Raw genomic sequence first — 23,824 nt, 5'->3', positions numbered from 1 at the left:
TTTTTTTTTTTTTTTTTTTTTTAGGATGCATTTCTCTGTCATCCTGTCAGTTTGGTCCAGAACTATTTAATTTTAAATTTTCTAGTGAACAAGCAGAGACAAGACTTTCTCACAAAGCTGTCTGCCCTCACTTCAGTTGTTCAGAACCACCCTTGATCCACTTTTGCTGCTAAAGGTCTGATCTGTATTTCACTTAAGATTTACTCACCATCAAATGGAAGTGTCCTTGGTCTCACCAAGCCCTCCAGCTTTGCCTCACCCTGTGTGACAGAGATATTGGGAGAAGGTTCCATGCCACAGGTAGGACACAGGGATTTTGTGGATTATTAAAAACAGCTTTACTGCTAATAAAGTGTCTAAATATTGCCAGTGTTGTACCTAATTTATAAGTCTGTCTTATAATTACAATGAATTGTTTTATAATCAGGTTGTGGTCACATCTTGAGTGTTGTGTCCAGTTTTGGGCCACTCACTTCAAGAAAGACATTTAAGGTCTGGAGCATGTCCAGAGAAGGGAATAGATCTGGGAAAGGATTTGGAGCAGCTGAGGGAGCTGGGAAAGGGGCTCAGGCTGGAAAAAAGGAGGCTCAGGGGGACCTTCTGGCTCTCCACAACTCCCTGATGGGAGGGTGCAGCTGAGCGGTTAAGCCACTTTTCCCAGGCAGCAAGACAAGAGGAAATGGCCTCATACTACACCAAGAGAGGTTCAGGTTGGACATCAGGAAGAATCTCTTCATGGAAAAGGTTGTCAAGCATTGGAATGGACTGCTCAGACAGATGGTGGAGCCACCATCTCTGGAGGTGTTTAAGAAAAAGCTGGACATGGCACCTGTCACTAGAGGACATGAAAAGAAGGACACTCACTCATCAAGTTGAGAAGTGAGAAAATGAAGAAAGTTTATGTTGGTTTGGGGTTTAAATAGGGTTTGGACTTTGGCCAGCAATTGGGAGGCGAGGTTAACACCTTTCTGACCCCACTGGTCAAACCAGGAGTCCATCAATTTGTCCTTTCCACTGGATGGAATGTATTATTTACAAAATATCAGTGTTTGTTTTTGTTACAAGCCTGAGAACTCCAGTCCAAGGAAGTAAAAACGTCAGAATGCTGAAAAATCAGGGCGACATGGCACCCAGTGCTTGTGGTGTTTAGCCTAAGGTTGTGATGCCTTAAGTTTTTGCTTTCATGTTTTCCAGACTCTGTGCTCCCCAGGGGTGAGTTCAGATCCTCATATTCAGTGTCAGTCAGCTCTTTCCACAGAGCAGGGAGACAAAACAAATCCTTTTCCTGCTGGACACCAAGGACAACTTTCAGGCCCAAAAGCACAAACAACGGTGGTCTGAAGAAGGAAAACAAGAAGGACAGAACCTCACAACCTGGAGCTGTAATTGGACAACTAAACCCCAATATACAAATGGGCCAAAACTTATAAAAGTGTGAGACTTTGTAACAGGTCGTCCATTTTGTGACCATTTTATGTCCATCTTGAGTGTAGCCCATTTCAGGTTCTTGTGCTGCCCACGGTGTACCCTAAAGGCCTTTCAGTAAATATCTACTTTATTCTCCAGCTCTGTCCAGTCTCTGTTCCAGGCCAGCCTTCCCAAGGCACCGGTTTGAACTGATGATCTCAGAGTTCTCTTCCAACCCAATCAATTCCTTGACTTTGTGCCACATTTCTGGCTTGCCCAGAGGCAGAAGAATGACACCCAAACCACGTCCCTTGGCTGCCATGGTGCTGAGGGCAGGTTCTGTCTCCCACAGGCTTTTCCTGGCTTACACTCATTCAAACCTTTCCTCCTCTTCCCCCTGCACCACAAAAGATGCAGCCTGTGAATCACCCCCAGCCCTGGCTTGTTTCCCCCAGTATTTACAGCCCCTTCTAATCTTTACAGCCCTCCCCCAGAGTATCTCTGGTTATGAAATAGCTGCTGCTGATTCTTTTTCCCTGAGAAATAATTCAAGCCCAGAGGGGTCTCTTGGCACCCAGCAAAAAAACATTCCTGCCAAAAAAGCAAATCTAAATGCAAATTTAGACACATTTCAGGTCTCTCCCTGTTGGCAGAGGCAATCAGGTCTCACTTCCCCTCTTCTCTCCATTATAAAGCCATGGGTATTTCCTGGACATCTCCAAAGAGAGCCTGGGAAGAGGGAATGGGGTAAGATTTTCCTTGTCACAGGTGATGGGTTTTTTTGTTTGTTTGTTTTTTTTGTTTTTTGTTTTTTTTTTTTTTTTTTTTTTAATCAAGAAACAACACTTATTTCTTACTGGCAGGTAAAATGCTCAACTGGGAACTTAGGAAAAGGGGGAATGGCTAAAGCTGAGAGAAAGTAGATTTAAATTTGATATCACAAGAAATTGCTTCCTGTGAGGGTGGTGAGGCCCCAGCACAGACAAGTTTCTGAATTCCCATCTCTGGAAGTGTCCAAGGCCAGGCTGGGGGCTTGGAGCAACCTGGGATAGTGGAAGGTGACCCTGCCCATGGTAGAGGTTTGGAATGAGATGATCTTTCAGGTTCCTTCCAACCCAAAACATTCCATGATTTTATGATCTTTTGAAGCTTTATGGCTTTCTGTGACATTTCCCACCTTAGGTCTGGCCTTGCTGCATCTCCCTTTGCCTTCCTCCTTTTGCTTGGCACTGAACTTGGTCTTTGCTCCCCATGGTGGCACTGATGGGAAGAAGGAAGAAACTCTGTATTTTACCCTCAACTTTTCCTGGAAAGAAGACAAAACCATTGAGTTTTCTGTTCAGTGCTGATGTCCAGACTTGCCTTTCTTTTCTGGATCAGCTTTAACCTGATGCAGAGCCTAAGCCTTTAGACTGTGCTTAACAGCAGGAGGTTTATTCTCTATGACTGAAGAATTATGAAGAGCTAAGCTTAGACAAGCTGGTTTTGATCATGAAAAGTCTTGGAGAATGGATAATTTTTCTCTCTGTGTCTTTCTGAGCATTTTGAGAAGGTCAAAGTATCCTTTTCTCTCCTTCCTCCTTTGAAGTGATGGTCTTATTTATCTTGATAGGAAACGGGCACTGATGAGTTAAAGAACAAGATAAAGAAGTAATATATATCTGCCTAAAAAGCCAAGTAAGCAGAATTTGGATATTTATATTCAAGAATCTTTTTATGAAAGAGTCTTTCTTGTCTCATCTATGAGCTTGAAATATCTTAGCACTGAGGTTGTGGTGTCTGCCGTTCATTATTCACTGAATTCTGAGCTAATGAGAAGTGAAAGCACCACCCACATTAGACAAGACCCAGAAGAAACGGTCTTGTGCTGATAAGTTTGAGTTTTGTGAAGTATTTGAGCTTCCAAGGGGTGGCACAGAGGAACAGCAGTGCCTGCACAGTGATATCTCCTGTGACCAGCTGATAAAAGATGTAAACAGATCTTTGTTTTCACAGATATTGAACTTTTCAGAGGGAAGAAAAAATATCTCTTCTAGGCTCAGCTCTAGAGGCAGAGAGTTCAAAACAACAAACTTTAGTCTCAGACCGGAATGCTGGTTTTGTTTATCTTGGTTGCAAAAGAAAAAAATATTAAAAAGTCAGTTCTGAGTGAAAGGTTTCTTTTCCCTCTTGTGGCATTAAAAAAATATAACCTAACTCAGCTAATACACACAGGAACCAAAATATCTCTGCAAAATGAGTAATTACTCATTAATTTAAAAAAGGGGGAGTTCAAATGAGTTAGAGACAGGGGCTCAGTAGTTTGGAAACAGATTGTCCCAGTGCCCTGGTGCCAAGCAAGGAGCCTTGGGAAGAGGTCTCTGCCTGACTGCCCTGGGGTTTGTTGGGGTGTCTGACCCACACAAATCTGCTGGCAACTCTGCCCTTTCTTGTTTTCCATGTGTTTTCCTGGCCACTGCCCAGTGACCTCCATGCACAAGAGGTTGGAGGGAGTCTGATGGTTTGTGGCAGGAATTAATTGGGATTGTGCCATCAGCAGGGAGCTGGGAGGACTTGGGAGATGGCAGGTGCAGGTGGATAGTGTGGGAGCTTGGGTGAGATGATCCCAGGATCCTGAGATCCTCAACATGCACCATCCTGAGAAACTCAACATTACTGGCAAAGAGCATTTGCATCCCAGGAAAACCAAGAGTGTCGTGGTGTTGTGGTTTGAAAGCAAACTGAGTGAGAGGCTCTAAGTCAGAAATACAATTTAATGAGAAGAAAGGGAAAAAAATAAAATAAATGCAATAATACAAAACAAAATAAACCCATTGACAGAATCAGAATACAACCTGATCAGGGTGATGGAAGCAGTCCAGGTGAGGTGGTCTTCCTGAAACAGTGATCCCGTAGAAAGGTCTGGTAACTCTGGACCTTTGGGAATCCAGTGGGTGTGGGCTGCCTGTACTGTCCCAAATCCCAGTTTATATCCAGGTGAGAATGCTTGGCTCCTCCCCTGGGGCGAAGCATCTCACAATGGGATGCTGAGTCATACAGGAGGTCCTTGATGGCCCATTAAGGAGAGATAACACCCGGAGGGAGTGATCTATGAGTCCTGCAACAAGGCATAGATGGGCCATTAACAGAAGATGGTGATAGAATACATCCTAAACTACAACCCAGGACACCTGGGAAACCTCAAGGGAAGCACCAGCAAGTTGAGGGAGGTGATTGTGCCCCTCTACTCTGTGAGACCTGCCTGGAGCACTGTGACTGGAGCTCTGGAATTTGGATGTGGAGCTGCTGGAGCGAGTGCAGAGGATGCCACCAAGTTGATGCCAGGGCTGGAGCCTTCCTGCTCTGGGACCAGGCTGGGAGAACTGGGGGTGTTCAGTCTGGAGAATAGAAAGTTCCAAGGGAGACCTCAGAGCCTCTTCCAATGCCTGAAGGAGTTCCAGGGGACCTGGAGAGGGAGTTGGGACAAGGGGCTGCAGAGACAGGACAAGAGAGAATGACTTTAAGCTGAAAGTGGGAGGGTTAGATGGCATATTGGGAAGGAATTCTTGTCTGTTAGGGTGGTGAGGCTCTGGCAGATGTTGCCCAGAGAAGCCGTGGCTGCTCCACCCCTGTAAGTGTCCAAGGCCAGGTTGGATGGGTCTTGGAGCAAGCTGGGATAGTGGAAGGTGTCCCTGCCCATGGCAGGGAGGTGGAACAAGGTGATCTTGAAGCCCCCTTCCAACTCAAACTATTCCATGATTCTCTGAAAACATTCTGCAATTCCACCAGCATTCCTTAGTTTTTTTAAGTAGAGATTTAAGAAGTGCTCAGTGTTTGTCAGTCCAAAATATAGAGGTGTATGAACACAAACATGCAAAAACAGAAAGGAACTATTTCCATAAGGGGAATGATCCCGAAACAAGGCTACAGGAAGGAGCTGCTCTTGGGTGATTAATCCTTTCTATTGTTTCTCTCTCCATTTTCAGACCATAATTTTATCATTGGTCAGGCTGGCCTGACAAAGCAAAGCTCTTGTTAAATTATATTTATCACTGCCATCCCTGTGATATCCAGTGCTCCAAGGGAATGCACAAACCTTGTGCAAGACCACTGAGATGGGACGAGGGATCATGACCCTCAACTGAAGTGAGAAAGATGAGGGAAAACACCCTGTAAAACACAGACGGTGATGGAGAAGAGATTCTGTGAGTGAAGAATTTCAGGAAAAGCTTGGGCTAAAAACTAGTGGGAAGCAGTGACCACTTCTCAAGGGCAAGGATAACCCATCACGTTTTGGGTTGGCTTCAAAACAAAACCCAAAGTTTGTAGAGAAATCAGGAGCTGGACTATGAGACAGTGACATTTCATGCAGCTGAAGCAGCACCTCTGGTTCCTTCCTTGCCTCATTTCTGGGATTTACATGTTGAAAATATAAAGAAAAATAAGCTGTGTTTACAAACGAGCCACAGGGCAGTCTGGACCATTAAAGGTGTGAAAAAGGGGACTGTGATGCTGCACCACTGCGGAGCAGAGAATGTTGTGTTGAGAGCAAAGTTTCCATACTTACACAAGTTGGGAGTTTATTTGGAATATCACAAACCAGTCCACACAACCTTCACTCAGGCAAAGTGGTGGAACATTAAATCCATGCAGGCAGGAAAAGAAAACCTGCAAGGACTGTCAGAGCCAAAGAAGAATTTCTTTTAATAGGGAAGCCTGGAAGAGCTTGGCTGGAGCTTGAAGCTGAGTAGGAGTGGGCCTGGTCTGCAGACTCTGCCTCCAGACAGGCAGCAGGAAAGAGGAAGAATTATTTTAGCTGCAGGATGAAGCTGGCACCAGGACAACGAGCTAAAAACTCGTCTCAAATGAATGTTGGCTGGAAATGAAAATATTTCTAAGCATGAAAGGCAAAGAGGGTTTTGGAACAGCCTTCCAAACGCCCACCAGGTTTGGGATAGGTTTGAGATCCATGTGAGCAGGACTACGGAAAAACGTGGAGCTCAAGGAGCGGAAAACTCTGTCAAGTCATGCATCAGTCTGAGAAAGATATCCTGGCAACTAAAACTAAAAGAGGAGAGGTTTAGATCAGATATTAGGAAGAAATTCCTCCCAGTGAGGCTGCTGAGGCCCTGGCACAGGTTGCCGAGAGAAGCTGTGGCTGCTCCATCCCTGGAAGAGTCCAAGGCGAGGCTTGGAGCAACCTGGAATGGTGAAATTTGTCCCTGTCCATGGCAGAGGATTTGGAAACGGCTGATCAAGTTTCCTTTCAATTCAAACCATTCAAGTATCTAAGTCAAATCATGCTGTAAATGCACTGGAGGAATCCTCAAAGATTTGGGAATTCTCTGTTGTATCATTCCTGTTCTCTTGTTCCACAAGGACATGAATCCTTCCCCAGAGCTGCCTCTATTTCAGTGCTGGGTGGGTACATGTGAAGATTAGGAATTTTCCTTTGAAAAATGTCCTGGAGATATGAAAATTAAAGCAAGGTTTACTTCATATATATGAACATTCATTTGAAGAGTGGTTGAGCACTGGAACAGATTCCCAAAGGATGGAGTGGAGTCACCATCCCTGGAAGTGTTCAAAAAACAAGCAGATGTGGCATTTGTGGGTATGGTTTAGTGAAAATGGTGGCATTGGATGGAAGGCTGGACTGGATGATCTTGGAGGTCTTTTCCAGCCTTCATGGTTCTATAATTGAGAGGCCACAGTTTCCCCACTCACAACTTTAATGTGTTTACAGGAGATAAATATCACAACAGTGTTTCCACCATATTTGATTAGGGTTTTTATAATACTTTTTTTTTTTCCTTTAATGTAATCTAAATTCCATTTATAATTTTGAAGGATGCTATTAACTATGGAAGCCATAAAAACCTCTTATTTCTGTAAGGCCTGGGTAAACATTTTCATGGTGTTCAGGAGTACAGCAGGTTTGTCTCTTTGGGGAGCATCCAAATAAGTCTCAGCACAATCTCTAATGTCACAAGAAAACTTAAATTTCTGCAAACTGAGCTGTTTTAAAGTTTTTCCAAGGAAGGTAACAGTAAAAGTAGCTCTCATTTAAGTTGACTGCAGGCTGAGAGATACCCTCAGGAGCAAAAGTCCAGAATTCCAATCTGGGGAAGCAGAAGAAGGTTAATTCACTGCCTTGTTCCTTTGGTAAACTGGCTTTTCAATTGTGGTGGTTATAGGAAGAAAAGAAGTTTTTTGCAAACACTGAATCTTGAAATAATTTTGGTTGGAATGAACTTCAAAAATTATCTCATTCTATGCGCTGCCATGGGCAGAGACACCTTCCACTATCCCTGGTTGCTCTAAGCCTTGTCCAACCTGGGGCAGCCACAGCTTCTCTGGGCAACCTGTGCCAGGGCCTCAGCACCCACACAGCCAAGAATTCCTTCCAAATATCTGATCTAAACCCACCCTTTTTCAGTTCAAAACCATTCCCCCTTTTCCTGTCACTCCATCCCTCATCCAAAGTCCCTCTCCAGCTCTCCTGGAGCCCCTTTAGGCACTGAAGGAGCTCTGAGATCTCCCTGGAACTTTCCCTTCTCCAGGCTGAACAGTCCCAAATCTCTCAGTATGTCTGCAGAGGTTTGGTTGGTTAAGACAATGCAAAAGCCAAAAATGTACAATCTGGATTATTAAAAGGAGGAACAAGAGTCACTCCCCATGTGACAAACCTGAGTGATTTGGTTGTCATTGTCTCCTGTGCAAAGATTCCATCCACCACTTTTACTCAAAAATGTGTTTGTGGGGAGATGAAAATTTACATTTCTGTATCTATTTTGTTATTTCCTGATGGGAAAAAAAATCCCAGTTGTGGATGGGGTTTTTTTCACTGCCCAGAGCTCAGTGTTCATCATCATGAAATAGAGGAAGGAGGAAGGCAAGCGGAGGGTTTCCCTGTTTATTTCAGGCTTTCACTTGGGGCTGGATGAATAACTCCAGAGTGGGATAAAATACTGGGTTATGAGGAACCTTTTGTTCTCATACACCCTGCAGGAAGTCACACAATATTCCCTATTTGCAAACAAGGAGTAACAACTCCATGAAACTCCCTAATAAACGTGTTTGCTTTTGCACACTACTGAGGAAAAGGGATTTTAGCTATGACTCCGAACAAACTGTAAGAAATAATCATTTTTCAAGGATGGAAAAGGCCTTTTTTTCATCCAGGTTTTCATGCAAAAAGTTTGTATTTGTCAGAGGTCTTCAAGTTTTAATTAAAACCGGGAAAGCATTAGAATTGGATTTTAAAGATTTTGAAAAGAGAGAGTTTTCGTATTTTAAAGGTGAGCAGTTTTTATTTTTTGAGCAGATTTATCCAAGAAAACAGATTTGTTTTGTTTTCTTCCAATATCTGAAGACATTCTGGGTGAAAAATGTGAAGTGTTTCAGAAGGAGGAGTTTTTGATGGAAAGTCAGGAATCATATGTAAAGAAACACTAAAGAAGGATTGAGTTCTTTCCAAATAAGATTAATTCAGCTTTTCTTTCTTTTTTTTTTTTTTTTTTGGTCTTTTAATTCTGAATCCTTTTGGTATGGGGAAACCTCCAGAAATATAAACCAGATTTACATATTCCCTCTTTTGTGTGCTTTCAAAAGTGAAATCTGGCTGACAAGCATTAAAAGTGACAAATTAGTAAAGAAAATAAACCAATGTTCTTTCCATCCTCTATAAATAAATCACTGGGATATGGAACGAAAATCTGTGAAATAATTTGCTGTAAATATAAGTTCAAGGCAGCAAACATAAAGGAAGATCTAGATATCATCCAGCATATGCACAATGAGAGATCTCCATGGTAAAATATCCATGCTAAGCAAAAACAGCTGGAGCTGGAACTCACCTTTAATGTAGTGACAGCCCAACAAATGTTAAAATGCAGCAGAAATAGAAACAAAACAAATCCCCAGGACACCAGATTTTCCCAAAACCGCTTCTCTTACAGATTAATATATTAATTATGTCATGAAAATCATGACAGCAGTGATTAATACAGTTTCTATAAGGAATGTGCTCTGACAGCCAAATCATGATTCTCCATCCCTGGAAGAGTCCAAGGCCAGGTTGGATGAAGCTTGGAGCAACCTGAAGATCTGCCTGTGGCAGAGGGGTGGAACAAGGTGATCTTGAAGGTCCTGTCTTGGCTTATATAACAAAAAATGTTTATTCTACTCCATCTATTGAAACTGGCTGGGGAGGTGTTTTATTTATCTCTTGTAACTCCAGGGAGCATGGGGCGGCTCCATCTGATAATGGGCCAGCTGTTAAAACAGGGTGAGGCATTGTTCTTATCTCTTCCATTACATGTGCACCCTGCATGGGGATGTCTGCTGTAAATGGGTCATTAAGGCTCACCAATGACACGACACATTACATCATCCCAGTGTTCCTTATCTCCTCTGGGGGATATCTGTTGTTAATGGGTCATTAAAGCTCACCAATGACATGACACATTACATCATCCCATTGTGAGATGCTCCACCCAGTGGGAGGAGCCAAACTATTCCTAGCCGATAAAAACTGACATGTAGGAACACAAGAGTCTCGTTTTCCACTGGATTCCCTAGGGAAGACCAGACTCATGTCTCCATTACTGTGCCCTTTTTCTGCAGGACCATCTCTACTCCAACAGAACCACATCTGCCACTCCAGGAGGGCCGTCTTTGAACTGTTTCCAACACCCTGAGCAACAGGGCATCAGGTTGTATTTCTGACTCTGTCAGGGTTTCTGGGATTTTATGTTTGTTTTGTTTGCCTGTTTTTTGTACTACTACATTTGTATTGTTAATAATTCCAGTAAAGAACTGTTATTCCTACTCCCAGATCTTTGCCTGAAAAACCTTTAATTGCAAAGTTATGATAATTCGGAAGGGGGCATTTGCATTCTCCTTTCCAAGGGAAACTCCAGCTTTTCCTGGCAGATACCTGTGTTACCAAAAGAAGACAGGTCCCTTCTAACCCAAACCATTCTATGATTTTCCCATGCATCAACTGCTAATTCCACCAGATTTATGGAAGAAAGTTAAATTCAGAATTCCATGCCTCTCCAGGAGCACCAGGATGCACAAAACCCAAGAGCTGGTTCTTTCCTGCATGGTGCAAATGAGGAACAGCTGATGCTGCTACACAGGGAACTGTTCATTGAACTGGTGTGGGGAATTCAGGGAGAATTTCTGCATGGAAAGAGTGGCTAAGCTTTGGAAGGGGCTGCCCAGTGAGGTGTTGGAGTCTCCAATCCTGAGGTGTCCAAGCAACCATTGGATATGGCACCCTGTGCTCTGGCCTGGGTGCCAAGGTGGGAATGGGTCACGTTGGAGTCAATCTTGGAGGTCTTTTTCAACCTCACTGGTTCCGGGATTCTCTGAATTGGGCTCCTGGTGGCCACAGCAAAACTCCCTAGAGCCAGCTCCAAGAAAAAGTCGTGGGTTTGATTGAGACAGAGCCCAGAGGACAAGCAAGATTATGTGGAAAACAGCTGAAGGTTTTATTTTTCTTACGGAAATTTTTGGTGCTGACACTTTTTCCAGATGAAACATAAAACTTTGAGGGACTTGGTAGATGACTGAAAAATGTCAAGTGATGGCATGGGATTGGAGGGAAGGAAAAGGAGGGGATATTTGCTTTGTTTGTTAAAAAAAGACAAATCCCCTGAAAGGAGACATTTCTCATGGAAATATCACTCCTTTGAAAGTAGACAATAAAACCTTTTTTGTCTGAGAGAAGATTGAGATCAGTCTGAGACTGAGGTTGAACTGTGAATCCAAGATCTGCCTGAGCCACTGGAGATTCACTGACTCACCTGGCACCCAGGAGAAATCCCATAATTTCTCGATAGGGCTCTGAGCAGCCTGATTTAGTGGAATTGGATGATGTTTAAGGTCCTTTCCCACCCTTCTATAATTCCCTGTTTCCATGTGATGTTTATCACACGAGTCTATGGTTGACAGGAGCGTCAGTTACTCTCTTTCTCATGTTTCCAGAGTGGAGTTTACCCAGCTTTGCTGGCCAAGAACATGCAAAAAAAGGACATTATCCTCTTTTCTCATCCCAGAAAAGATCCATTTTCCAGATGGTTACAATATCATCCCTGAATTTTCTCCATGCCCCATAAACTCTGAAAATGCAAAGGATCTTCAGGAAAGCTGCCCTGGTGCACTTGTGTGGGATGAGAAGGCAGAGGAAAAGGTATTTAAAAATTACAGCAGACGTTCTGGGGGAAGGGAGGTCTTGAAAGGACAAGAACCAATTCCTCTTCTCAGTCCTAATTAGGATTTGAGAAATCTCTGTGGGTTAATGAAGAGCAGACACATTGAAATGTCACTTATGTACACAGAAATTTAAGGACCTCCCTTTCTGGAGAGAGTTATGGGATATTAATGGCCAGTGTCCCAAAACCACAATGGAAAATGAATCCTCGCATTGAAACTGAAGAGTGAGGAGGAGTGTTCTGGATGGATCAAAAAGTGTGTTTAATACCTAAAAGGGCTAAAAAGAGAAAAAATAAGTAAGAAACAATTGGAAGAGAGTGAATTAATTAATTAACAATGAGCACAAACTGTCATGCCAGGAACCACAGGAGCACCTGCTTGACCAGCAACATCCTTTTCTCTAATGCATTTTCTTTAATAACATTTGTCACTTTTCTTTTCAAAGATCAGTTAATTGAACTTAGACCTTATTTTAGTTGGTTTTGACCCTTTAATTGCTTTCTTCCATGTCCTGAAAGTGCAGCTTTGCTTTCTGCAAGGGTTCCCTTTGAGGTGTTGTGTTTAATACTCTGAAATGCTCTTGTTTGGACCTTGTTTTCAGTTTGATCAGAGTTATTTTATCTGGTCCTTTGACGGCAAAAAAATCTTTGCTGTGAGGGTGGTGAGGCCCTGTCACTGGTTTCCCAGAGAAACTGTGGTTGCTCCATCCCTGGAAGTGTCCAAGGCCAGGATGGATGGGACTTGGAACAACCTGGGATGGTGGAAGGTGTCCCTGCCAATGTCAGGGGGGTGGAATGAGATGATCTTTAAGGTCCATTTCAACCCAATCTTTTCTGTTACATCTGGAAAATTAGAGGTAAGTAGAGGCAACTAAAAAAGCTGACAAGTTCCCAAACAACAATAATTTTGCGTTTCTCATTTTCTTAAAATCTGGCCACTGGGGAAGCAACATTCCCACTGTATCATCCTCGAAAATCTAAGAATAAACTCTTTTATGGTTTGTGGTTCCTTTTTTATCAACAGTGAAAAAAAAAATCATTCAGGGACTATAATTCCTTGCGCACTGGGTTTATTCCAAAGAACAATTTCACATGAATTCCTCAGTTTGGATTCTCCTCTCTTCATATCCTTCTGTTTCATTTTGGACTTTGCTGGGGGATACCTGTGCCAACATTCCTTGCACCGTGGCAATTTCCTGCTCTGGGAATTCCTTTAAATCGCCTAGAATGGTGTAACATTACTAAGCCCATTGTTCTCATCCCACAAAATAGAGAGAGAGACCCCTGCAAGCAGGTGGGATTCCCTGTTTGCTGTAGTGTTTATTAGCTGAAACCATCCACAGGCTGTCTATATTTAATTCAGCATGTTCTGCTTTGATTCACTGTCATCAAATAAAGATCATAAAGCATCAAGGCTCTAAGAGAAATAGCTTCATTTCCTGCAAAAAAGTCACCCTCTTATGGGGATTCTTGGGTGCAAAGGGTGCTGTGAAAGCATCAAAAATACGTAGAGTTGGTAAACCAAGATATTTTGGGGTGCAACAGTTGCCACGGTCATATTTGAAGATGCTGAGCAGGCAGCCAAAAGTGTCACTCAGTGACAGCACCCCAGCAGCGCCAATGACACACAAAGAAGAGGAAACAGAATTGGGATCACTAAAAATAGAGCTCTCCTGCCAAAAATGCCAGGTTTATGTCTTTTGTAGGAAGGACAGAGCAAGGCTCTGAAGGTGCCATCCCTTCTTGATCTTCTGTGCAAAGCAACCAGGGGGATATTTTTGTTTGGTTTGATGTTTGCTTTGAGTAAAAATAAACTGGAATAGGAGCAACTGCTGCTTGCTTTGACAGTGGGCATGGTTAGAGTGATACAGGAAGATGAGAGCCCTTCTTTGGGCGTCTTAAATTCTGTTATCTGTCATGGGAACTGTTCTTGGAAATTGTCTTCGGTTGTCAAAATAAAGTAGTTTGGCTTCAAAAAGAAGCCTTCATTGAGACCAGTTTTCACAGAACGTGTCAGGTGAGGCCCAGGCTCAGGTTGCCCAGAGCAGCTGTGTATGTCCCATCCCTGGAATGCCCAAGGTCAAGGTGGATTTGAGTTTAGAGCAACCTGAATGTTGGAGAAGGTGCTGAAAGGTGTCCCAGTCCACAGCAGGAGATTGCAACACGATGATCTTTAAAATCACTTCCAACCAAAATAAATTCTTTGCTTTTAGCACTTCTCAAGACTCTTTTTCAATTCTCACAGCCCCGACACAAGTTCTGACTTTTGCTTGTTTGCTGAGTGTTTTTGAAGATGAGATACTGAGGATTCAGGAGAGGGTTCTCCAAGCCAACAGATTGCCCAAGTGGCAGATTCCCAAAATAAAGACACAGCTCAGTGAGCTCCAGGCTGTTGGAGTCATCTGATCTTGGAGGGTTTGGTCTTGAACTCCCCTGCCCAGCCAGATGCTGCTTTTTAAAGATTTCCATTTGGAGATTTAAAATATGTGAGAAGCTCAGAAGCAAAATCAGTGTTTAGAACCAGAAATCTGCAAAAATAGTGTTTTAGAACTTGCCAGAGCTTTCAAAAATCTCAGAGTGTGGGAAGAAAAGGGAAGAGAGAAAGGAAGAGAGAAGAGACTAGAGAAGGAGGGAGGGAGGGAGGGAGGGAGGGAGGGAAGGAAGGAAGGAAGGAAGGAAGGAAGGAAGGAAGGAAGGAAGGAAGGAAGGAAGGAAGGAAGGAAGGAAGGAAGGAAGGAAGGAAGGAAGGAAGGAAGGAAGGAAGGAAGGAAGGAAGGAAGGAAGGAAGGAAGGAAGGAAGGAAGGAAGGAAGGAAGGAAGGAAGGAAGGAATCTTAGTCTGCCTCTGAAATACCAAAGCAATTTCTCCAGTGAATCATTATTTTTGTGCAAGACCAAAGGGCAGATTTCACCTCCTGGCGTCTCACAGGGGCTGCAGCATGGAACAGATGAGCCTCTACTGCAACAGAAAAGAAACTAAAATAGAAAGCAAAGCTCACAAAAATCTACCAATTAAGAGTGAACACAAATGTACCAAGTTATTCAAATGGTGGGGATCCCTGGGGATATTTATATAAATAAACTCACCAACACTTTTTTCCTTGAGCAAACAGGTTTAATGGAAGGGAGCCCTGGGGCTGTAATGAGAAGATCTTTCATGTCCCTTCCTACCCAAACTGTTCTATGATTCCATGGACTTTCAGGATCTCAATCAACACTATCCCTGAAGGTTTTTCCATCTATTCCTCAGTCTTTCCCACTCCCTAATCCTAAGAATTATTACTAGGATACAAAAATTGGATTCTTATCTTGCTACTTATTAAAAACCTTAAGCAGGTCCTGTTTTCCCCTTTGGCTCATGCTGATAAGGAACAGATTTGACACATTTGGTTTAAATAGGAATAAACAGATATCACTTATATTGATGATATCCCAGAGCATGAGACCGATGAGCTGATCAAGGAACTGGTGACAAGGTGTCTGGAAGGGTTTGGAGAGCTCCTTCAGTGCCAATGTGATGAGTCCTGGAGTCAGGGAGACCTTTGAAGTGGATTTTCCCAGATTTTGAGTTAAAATGAGCACAAAAAAAATCCTTGCTGAGTTCTTTTTTCTTCTCTAAAGGTTTGCATTGCTGAACTCCAGCTTGATGAATGTATTGTTTAAAGAAAAGTCTTGGGATCTGCTGGAGAAAATCAGCAAAAAGCCAAATGGGATTTGAAAACAAAGATGTCCTTTGATCATTTTCTTATAAAACAGATCCATTTCCCTCATCATTAGTCCGGCATCTTCCAGTATTTTCTGAATTGCAGCAAAACTGAATTTTTTGGCATCCCCAGGGAAAAGCCTCTTCTATATTTCATGAGGTTTTGTCACACATTTGCTGTGAGTTTCCCCATTTCTGCTTATTCTTGACTTTCCCACCTGGCCAGGTCCCCCCTGTTTAATCACTGTCTCCAATGCACAGTTGGAAGTGGAAAGTTCCCTTGTCAGAGTGTTCTGCAGAAAATTACTCAAACAAATTGCTTTTCTTCCAACTTCTCTGCCCAAAACTTCCTAAGAAACATAAACACTGTGAAAAAAGGAACACAAGAATTGCACTTTCACACCAGGGAATCATAACCTTTTTTAACAAAACTCAAATTATTTTTTCCAGTACCATTTTTGCTGTTGTTTTTGTAGTGTTGCTGCAGTGGCTTTTGGTTTTAGATACCTCAAAATGAGTATAACTTTTAACTATCCATTTACTGATTTGTATTCTGGCTGATTCACTGTCAAGCAGAATTTTGGGCCATTCCTCTTCCCCACTGATGGGTTTCTTTCATGATTCTGCAGAATACCTCATGTTTGACACACCACAGATTTTCCTGATTTTCCAAACATCTGGACTTTCAAACTATTATCACATTCATAACCTGTGCATTACCCTCAAGTTATGTTTCTACCAGAACTTCCAAAAAGTGACCAGAGACTTGTCTTTATTTCAGGATAAAGATTTTCTAAAAAAGCAAACATAATTTTAGTTGTGCATTAAATAGAACAGCATTAGTGGGCAGAGGTTTTTTCTTCTATCCTTTGCCTGGCAGCATGTAAAATAATATTTGTTTTTTTTATTTGAAGAGGAAAATGATCTTATTCACCTTTTGGTAAGTTAATAAAGAGAGTAAAACAATGGCACCATGAGTATTGGAGTTAATGAAATTTATTTCCCTTCAGACTTGTGTCTTGTTAATTTTGAATCTTGTGGAAATATAACCCTTGAGAAACTTTGAGATCTCTGATCTTTTGCCAGAGGGGTTTTGATTCAGATGAATTCAAAAACTGCAAGGAAAAACACACAGAAAAGGCAACAGCCACACACAGAGGACAGCCAGGTCATCTCATCTAAATTCAGCTCAAAAATACTTTTGGAAGGATCAGGTCCTCAGGAATGGGCTGGAAGAACACCCTGGGGGCAGGCATGGAGCAAAAACCACTTCCTGCTCTGCCTGCCTGTCTCCCACCAGGATCTCTGGGCTGTGGTTTGCAGTTCTTGAGAGGGGAATGTGGGAATATGAGGATGCAGGGATTGGGGTCCAGATCCAAACACCTCTATCCTGATGTCCTCACCCATGTGCCAGCTGGAGACCCATCAGTACAATCAGCAATGACTTCAGAATTCACAGTATCACCAAATTACGGAATATCCTCACTTGGAAGGGGCCCAGGAGGAACACTGAGTCCAGCTCTTGGTCCTGCACAGGAGAACTCCAAGAATCGCCACGTTCCTGAGAACATTGCCCAAGATTTATGTGGAGCTGTCCAAGGTCCTCATAAAAAGGGCCTCTCCAGGGGGTCATTCCACCCTTTTAAATTCAGTTCTTCCAGCCCCTGGTGCCAAAAATCCATCGAACGATTCTGGTTTGGAACATTTAACATTTCAGCTGTGGTGGGATCCAGACCCGGAGCAAAATCCCATGGCAGTTAAGGACTGAAGGAACAGATTGTTCCCGCTCAGAGCAGTTTCCAAACAGTGTGAAGAGACTCAGACAAGCAGACAGTCCAAACCCAGGTGTAGGAATGCATTTCCCACACCCAGCAAGTGTTTTCCATATAGGGAAAAGTTTAAGACTCACCCCTTACATTTCTTCTAAGGAAAAGAACCCAGAAACTTCGATACCCTTCTGACAGTGATGGGCTCAGTGCCAGGAGAGAGAAGCATCTATTGAACCTTTTCACTGTTCTTCAAATCCTGTACCTCTCCCTATTGGCAGCAAGCCAAATTGTCCCTCCTAAAACATTCAGTATTTAGGAAGGAGCACAAAGGAGGTAAGGGGATTTTTGGAATGTTTCTAGCAGGGTGTCTGAGGTTTTCTCAGACACCTGTGTGTGGCCTATCTTTTGTTTTCTGTAACATTTGTTATTTTGTTATTTTTCCTTATTAAACATTTTGCTTTACAAAACACCTCCAAAGAGCAGTTAATTTTAATTTAGCCACTTCTCTGCAAAGGCTGGACCCTCAGAGACTGATACATTCACATGTGGTTCATTACGCTCTGACCACGTGCTAACCTGTATCGCCCAGGGATCTCAGCACACCATCAATTCCAGTTTTCCACAGGCATTGCCCACAATGACCATTGAGTTCCCTTGCTGCAATTCAAAGAACTGTGTCCCAAAACAATTTCCAAGACCAGCTGCTCCATCAGCTTCCCAAGGAAGTCCCTGTCCCGAGTTCCCTTTCTGTCTTTCCTGGAGACAGGAGTGGAATTTGCCTTCCTGCTGTCTGGCAAATTTTCGTTTTTGGAATTTTGCTCCTGGGAATTTCCATGGTCACATTGACCTTTCAAAGATAAACAAGAGTGATTGCAATGACATCAGATCCCATGGACCCATCCTGTCCTCATCCATGCATTCCATAAGTCTATTTTATCTTAGCGCTCCTGACTGGATCCTCCTTCCCTGAGGATTATTCTTCCATGCTCTGGTCCAGGAAACTGGGATTTCTGAAGGCAGATTTTATCAGAAAAGACTTAAATGAAGAGTACTTGGGTTATGTCCATGTTCTTTGCCACCAGAATTCCCACCCTGCTGAGCAGCAGCCCTGTGTTTTCCTCACTCTCCCTTTTGCTGCTGATAATCCTGCAGAAAACTTGCTGCCCTTCATGCCCCTCACCAGATTTAAGATTTAATTCCAGACGGACTTTGATTCCCCCCTTCAGTTGTATCCATCAACTCTTTTTTTTTTTTTTTTTTTTTTTTTTTTTTTTTTTTTTTTCCCGCAGAGGAAATTACGTGGAGATATACAGCACAGGGAACACAATTCCAGCTCCAGAGCCCATATTTGTTGGTCCATCTCGCCAGGATTTTTGCAGCTTTGACAGCTTACATCACATATGGAGTCTTTTTCCATGGGAATGTTTTGTCCAAATAAAGACAGGGACACCTCACTGCCTGCGGATTGGAGGCAGACTTGGTTTTGGTGTATCCCATGAAGAGGTCACAGAAAAAAAGGAAAGACACAGGATGAGGGCTGGAATTGGTTTTTCACTATGGGATGGAATGACAGGAGCGGTTTCTTCTGTGTGAATATTTATCTAAAGACCTGCTGGGGTTTCTGCCAGCTCATATGGAACAAGAAAGATGCCTGTGCCACCCTACATCCAAAAAATGGGGGTCTTGGGAAGATGAAAGTTTGGGAAGTTGAAGGGCCAGGATATTCCCTTGGGTTTCCTTTTAAAATGTCTTGTTTAAAAGAAGCTCTGATTCATATTTCTCATGAGGAAAGATTTCTGTATCAGGACTACAAGGCTCAGTCACTCCACCTGATGGATCACCCCTGGAAATCACATTCCCTTCAGCATGTGTCTTGCCTTCCTCTTTTCTCTGTAATAATCTTAATTTCAGAAGCAGTGACTTTTACTCTTTCCAAAATTCAGCTCCCCAACAATACAAAGAGGCAAAAGGGTCTTTCCTTTGCCACTCACCTTTAATCAGGTTGTAAATTTTCTGTTTTCCTGGGGTATCATTGCCCAGTATAACTTTTATCAAGAACCATTAACACCTCAGATTTGGAAGATCATTGAATTTAAGATTTTTGAACACTGATTTTATGTTACTCATTTTTTTCCCCCAGTTCTTGTATTTCTCCTCGTTATCTTCTCTTTCTCATTGGATCCTGGAGACAGGAAGCTGTTCCCAGAACACCCAGGACAACAGATCTTCTGTTTTAAAGTATCCAGACCATGGATAACATGTTTGATAACAAGTTTGAAAGCCATAACACCAATGACACATGGTACATATATAAAATTCCACTGCACACATCCAGGCACTTTCAGCTCAGAGAGATTTCCCACAGGAGAACTCAAGTTTCTCCTGCTCTGATTTATTCTGATGCCTCATTCCTTTCCATCTCCATTCATCAAGGCTTGAATGGAATAACAGCCTTAATAGATGCTAATTAGCAATATAAACCATCCACTGTGCAGTAATAGCAAAATCAGACTGAAAAAAGCCCTGTCAAAATTATGGTTGGGCCCGATGAGTGAAAGGGGGAAAATGCAGTTGGATTCTTAATATTGGAGTGCAACTGAGAAAGAAAAGAGAAATTATTGCTTTTCCCATGTAAATTATAAGCAATTAAGAAGGGTGGTTAATAAGCCTTGGGACTGGAACCCCTTCGACTTTCCTGTATCAGCTCCTCCCTGTGTTTTAGGGTGCTGAAACACAATTTTTGTGTGTTTATTGTCAGCTCTAGTTTGATTTCATGCTCAAGCAGGGAAGAGCAGCCCCAACCAGCACAGATTTCCTGCTGGAAAGAGGAGACACATTCTGGATTCAGCTCAGGGCCTTCCTTTCAGTGAGTGCAGATGTTTTGCTTTTGCTTGGTGGATTGGTATGTGCTAATTGGGCAAAGAACAGTAATTAGTTAGGGTGTGTGGGAGGTGATTTGTCTGGATACCACCACAGAGCCTCCCAGAAGGATCTGAGGCTGGAGCAGCCTTTGTGCACTCTCTGTAACTGCCTGGACAATTGGCTCATTGCAAACACCTGAAATCTGGGGTGTCGTCTTCCCTCTCCCCAAATCCTTCCTGCTCAAGCATGGAGCTATTGTGGTCCATTTGGAATTTCCAGGGAAACAGGAGGATCACTTCTGGCCAGGCTATGGCATTACATCAGATCATAAAATGGGAGCGCAACAGAAATTATTTCATCCACACATTTCCCGGATTGTGCAGACAAAATCATTCCATCATACATGAACTTTACTAGATCTTTAAATATATTTTATACAGTCAAACCCACACAGGAATTAATTGGTTGAGAGTTCATTGGTCCCAAGTAGAGCAGTTCTTAGTATTTAGGTTCCAATTAGATATTGATTACTTTGCCTCTGGTGTTAATGAGGTTCTCATTCTCTGTTCTTTTATCTCTCATTTCGCAGGCCAGGTGTCTCAGACCATGCCAGGGCTGATGGTCAGAACTGATGTCCATTTATGGTTGCTAATGGTTGTTGTCTTCTGTATATCTTCTGTGCTACTCCCAGTCTGCTGAGATGTTCAGCTCATCAACAATCTGGTAAAACAATCTCTTCCAAAGAAACTTCAATTCCCTTCCCACGGGGCAAAGGCAAACAAAACCCCTGACTAAAGTTCTGTAAAAAATTTTGAACTTGGTATCATTTCTAACAGTAAGACTTGAGGGAATGGTCTGAAGTCGTGCCAGGAGAGGTTTGGGTTGGAAATTAGGGGGAGTTTTTCACTCAGAGCTGGTTGGACACTGGAACAGCTCCCCGGGGAATGGTCACAGCCACAAGGCTGCCCAAAAAGTGTTTGGAGAAGGTTCTCAGGCACAGGTGGGATTGTTGGGATGTCCAGGACCAGGAGCTAGACTCGATGATCCATGTGGATCCCTCCCAGAGCAGGATATTCACCCTGGGAAAGTGAATTATTATCTAGTATTATCCCAATGCCCAATATTTGAAAGCTGAACATGCTCTTGCCATGTTCTACTGTGTCATTTTAAATGAGCAAACTGGGCCACTAACTGAATTTCGCTTGTCACCAGGTTTTACATGCTGCCAGCCTGTTTTTAGCCCCACAAAGATGTATCAAGCTCTGAGGGTTGACCAGCAACCTCCCAGAAATGGCTTAAAAATAATTAACAAGACAGCTAATCAGAGGTGTTTTGAAAAAGAAAAAAGGTTAATTAAAGAAGAAAATAACAAACTAGATGGAACAAAAGAGTAAAACCATGCAGGGAGGTCCCTTGCCCCTGCTAAGACACTCCAAAAAAGGCCCTGAGATTCTCTGTGCTCTCTTTTAAGTATTTAATGATCTAGGAGGGCTTTTTTTTTGGCTTGCTGCCCAATAGAAAACAGCTACATTCCTTGAGGAACAGCTCAAGGATCCAGCTGGTGCCTTTTTCCTGGCACTGGGCCTATTAGAGAAGAGCACGTGAGTTTCTGGTTCTTCTTCCTTTAAAGTTCAGGGATGAAATTGAAACTCTTTTCCAAATACGGGAACACCTGCTTGGGTTTGGGGGAATGCTGCAACAACCAGGCTGTCCTGAAGTCCCCTGGCCAAGAGTGGGATACCTGCTCCAGAATATTTGTGTGCCAGAATATTTGGGTGCCAGTCAAAGTGTTGGCCATGTTGCACTCCAGTATATTATAATATATATATTTAGTTGCATGGATCAGCTTTATTCTGATTTTATTCTGACTTTATTCTGAGATTATTCTGGCTTCAGGAAAATGGCAAAATTCCTGTGAACTTGAATGTTAAAGCTCATCAGAAAAGGAGCAACTTTTTCCAGGTTGGTGTCCACTTTAAGTTGTTGGAATGAGCAAATTCCATGTTCCTGTCTCTCTGTTTATCCTCCTACTTGCCTATTTATGCAGCTAATTTTCCTCGAGAGCTTCAGAGCTCCTTCTGGGTTGCATCATTTTGTGGGGAGGATCTGATACCTCATAGGATCAGAGAAGAAATATCTCCCTCACCATCCAGCTCCTGCAAGCCAGATTTGGGGAGTAGGATACTAATTTCCTATAAAACTCAGTGTGAAAAGCACCGGTTCCCTATGTACATGTCTAAATATGTTAAAAAATATTATATAAAGATATTAATAAATATAAACATATAAATATATTAATACATGTAAATATATATATTATATAGAAATATACGTATGTGCATCTGTGTATATGAACATACACACACATATATATAAATACATATAAAGTCTGGCAGGCACTGGAGAAGTTTTGGGGGACATGTCTTTCTCCTGCAGTGAATGTTTTCCTGGGGAATTCAACCAATTTTCTTCTCTACCATCAAATTCCAGTGTTTCTCTCATGGTGTCCCTAAATTGGATTTGATGTGTCCAGAGGAGATTTTGGAGTCTTCCTGCCTTTCCAAGAACCCAGGAATCAGAGTAAATTCCAACCAAAAGTCTTTTATTATATAATCCTGTTCATTAAAAATTAGTCTACAGATGGTGTTTCTTTTCAAGTCCATCACTGAAAGCTACAATTCTTTTTTCAATTGTTTCTATTTACAAACAACTACAATAACAACAAAAGATGATTAATTATCATCAGTTATTCTGTAAAACCCCAGATATTTCTGGAAAGATGAAGTTTTTAATACAAATGTTACATAATAAGCATGTCTATAGCAGAATGCATTAAATTTCAAGCAGTTCAGGCTGCATTTTATTTTGCTTCCCACTGCTCCTAATAACACTCTTTGTTCCTCTCTAAGCCAATCTTTCTCATTCTTTGTTGGTTTTACATTCTGCAAATGCCCGTGGACAGTTCTGATCCCCTTAGTCAGGGATTGGACAAATTGCACACATTGTTTCCTTTTAATCTCATCTCCCTCCAGACTTCTGAGTTGTTTGTACTCCACCATCCTCAGCAGTTTACCAACTCTTCCTTGACATTTTGATGTGCTGAACCAGCACCATTCCACAATGGGGGTCAGATGATCCCAAAGCACCCAATCCTTTCCGTCCAGTAGCAGTTTTGGGGGAGAAGCACCTCATTGCTGATTGCACCAGAACATCTGGTTTTCAGAAAGCTCTTGCACTCAGATATTCTAATTAGAGACAAGGTTTGGCCTCTTCTCCCTCACAGTTAATGACAGGACAAGGGGAGGTGGCCTCAAGTTGCACCAGGGGAAGTTCAGGTTGGAAATCAGGAAAAAAGAATATTCACTGGAGGAATACATCAAACATCAAAAGAGGCTGCCCAGGGTAGTGGTGAAGTCGCCAACTCTGACCATGACATAAAAACCTTCATGGTTTTATATTCTCAGCTGGACTTGGGCTCTTGCAACAGCCAAGTCTTTCCTTCCACAGTGTCTGCCTCAAAGGAAGACTATTTTTTTAAGTTAAAACTTGAAATTCATCACTGCCCTGACATCAGCTCTGCACGTTTTTTTCCCTCTTGCCCATAGCAGAAAAGGTGCTTTGGCAATGATGTTTAAAGGAAGGTGCACACCGGAGAATGCAGAAAGTGCTGCCGTGTTGTTTTTTGTTAAAAAAGTAAAATTGCAATGATTCATTTGGTCCCATTTCTTTGCCTTTCAAGACAAACCAGTTTTCCTGCTCTTTTTATGCACCTTCGTTTGCTGGACTCCTCTCTTTGCCTGGGAGACACACAGGGATCGCAAGGATTTGCTGCTGGTTTTGAAAGTGAAGGATGGAAGAAATCCAGGATCTGGGATCTGATTG

At 42.5% G+C, this 23,824-nt stretch overlaps 1 long non-coding RNA gene across 2 annotated transcripts in view; it reads left to right on the top strand.

The window, feature by feature from the left end:
• The window catches only part of LOC136372319 (uncharacterized), a 679,386-nt gene that overhangs the window by 134,226 nt on the left and 521,336 nt on the right, over nucleotides 1-23,824 (top strand). The gene's annotated exons all lie outside the window — the stretch shown is intronic.

This window comes from Sylvia atricapilla, chromosome 1, assembly GCF_009819655.1.
Source record: "Sylvia atricapilla isolate bSylAtr1 chromosome 1, bSylAtr1.pri, whole genome shotgun sequence".
Classification (NCBI taxonomy): domain Eukaryota; kingdom Metazoa; phylum Chordata; class Aves; order Passeriformes; family Sylviidae; genus Sylvia; species Sylvia atricapilla.
This window is presented reverse-complemented; position numbering and strand designations above follow the sequence as displayed.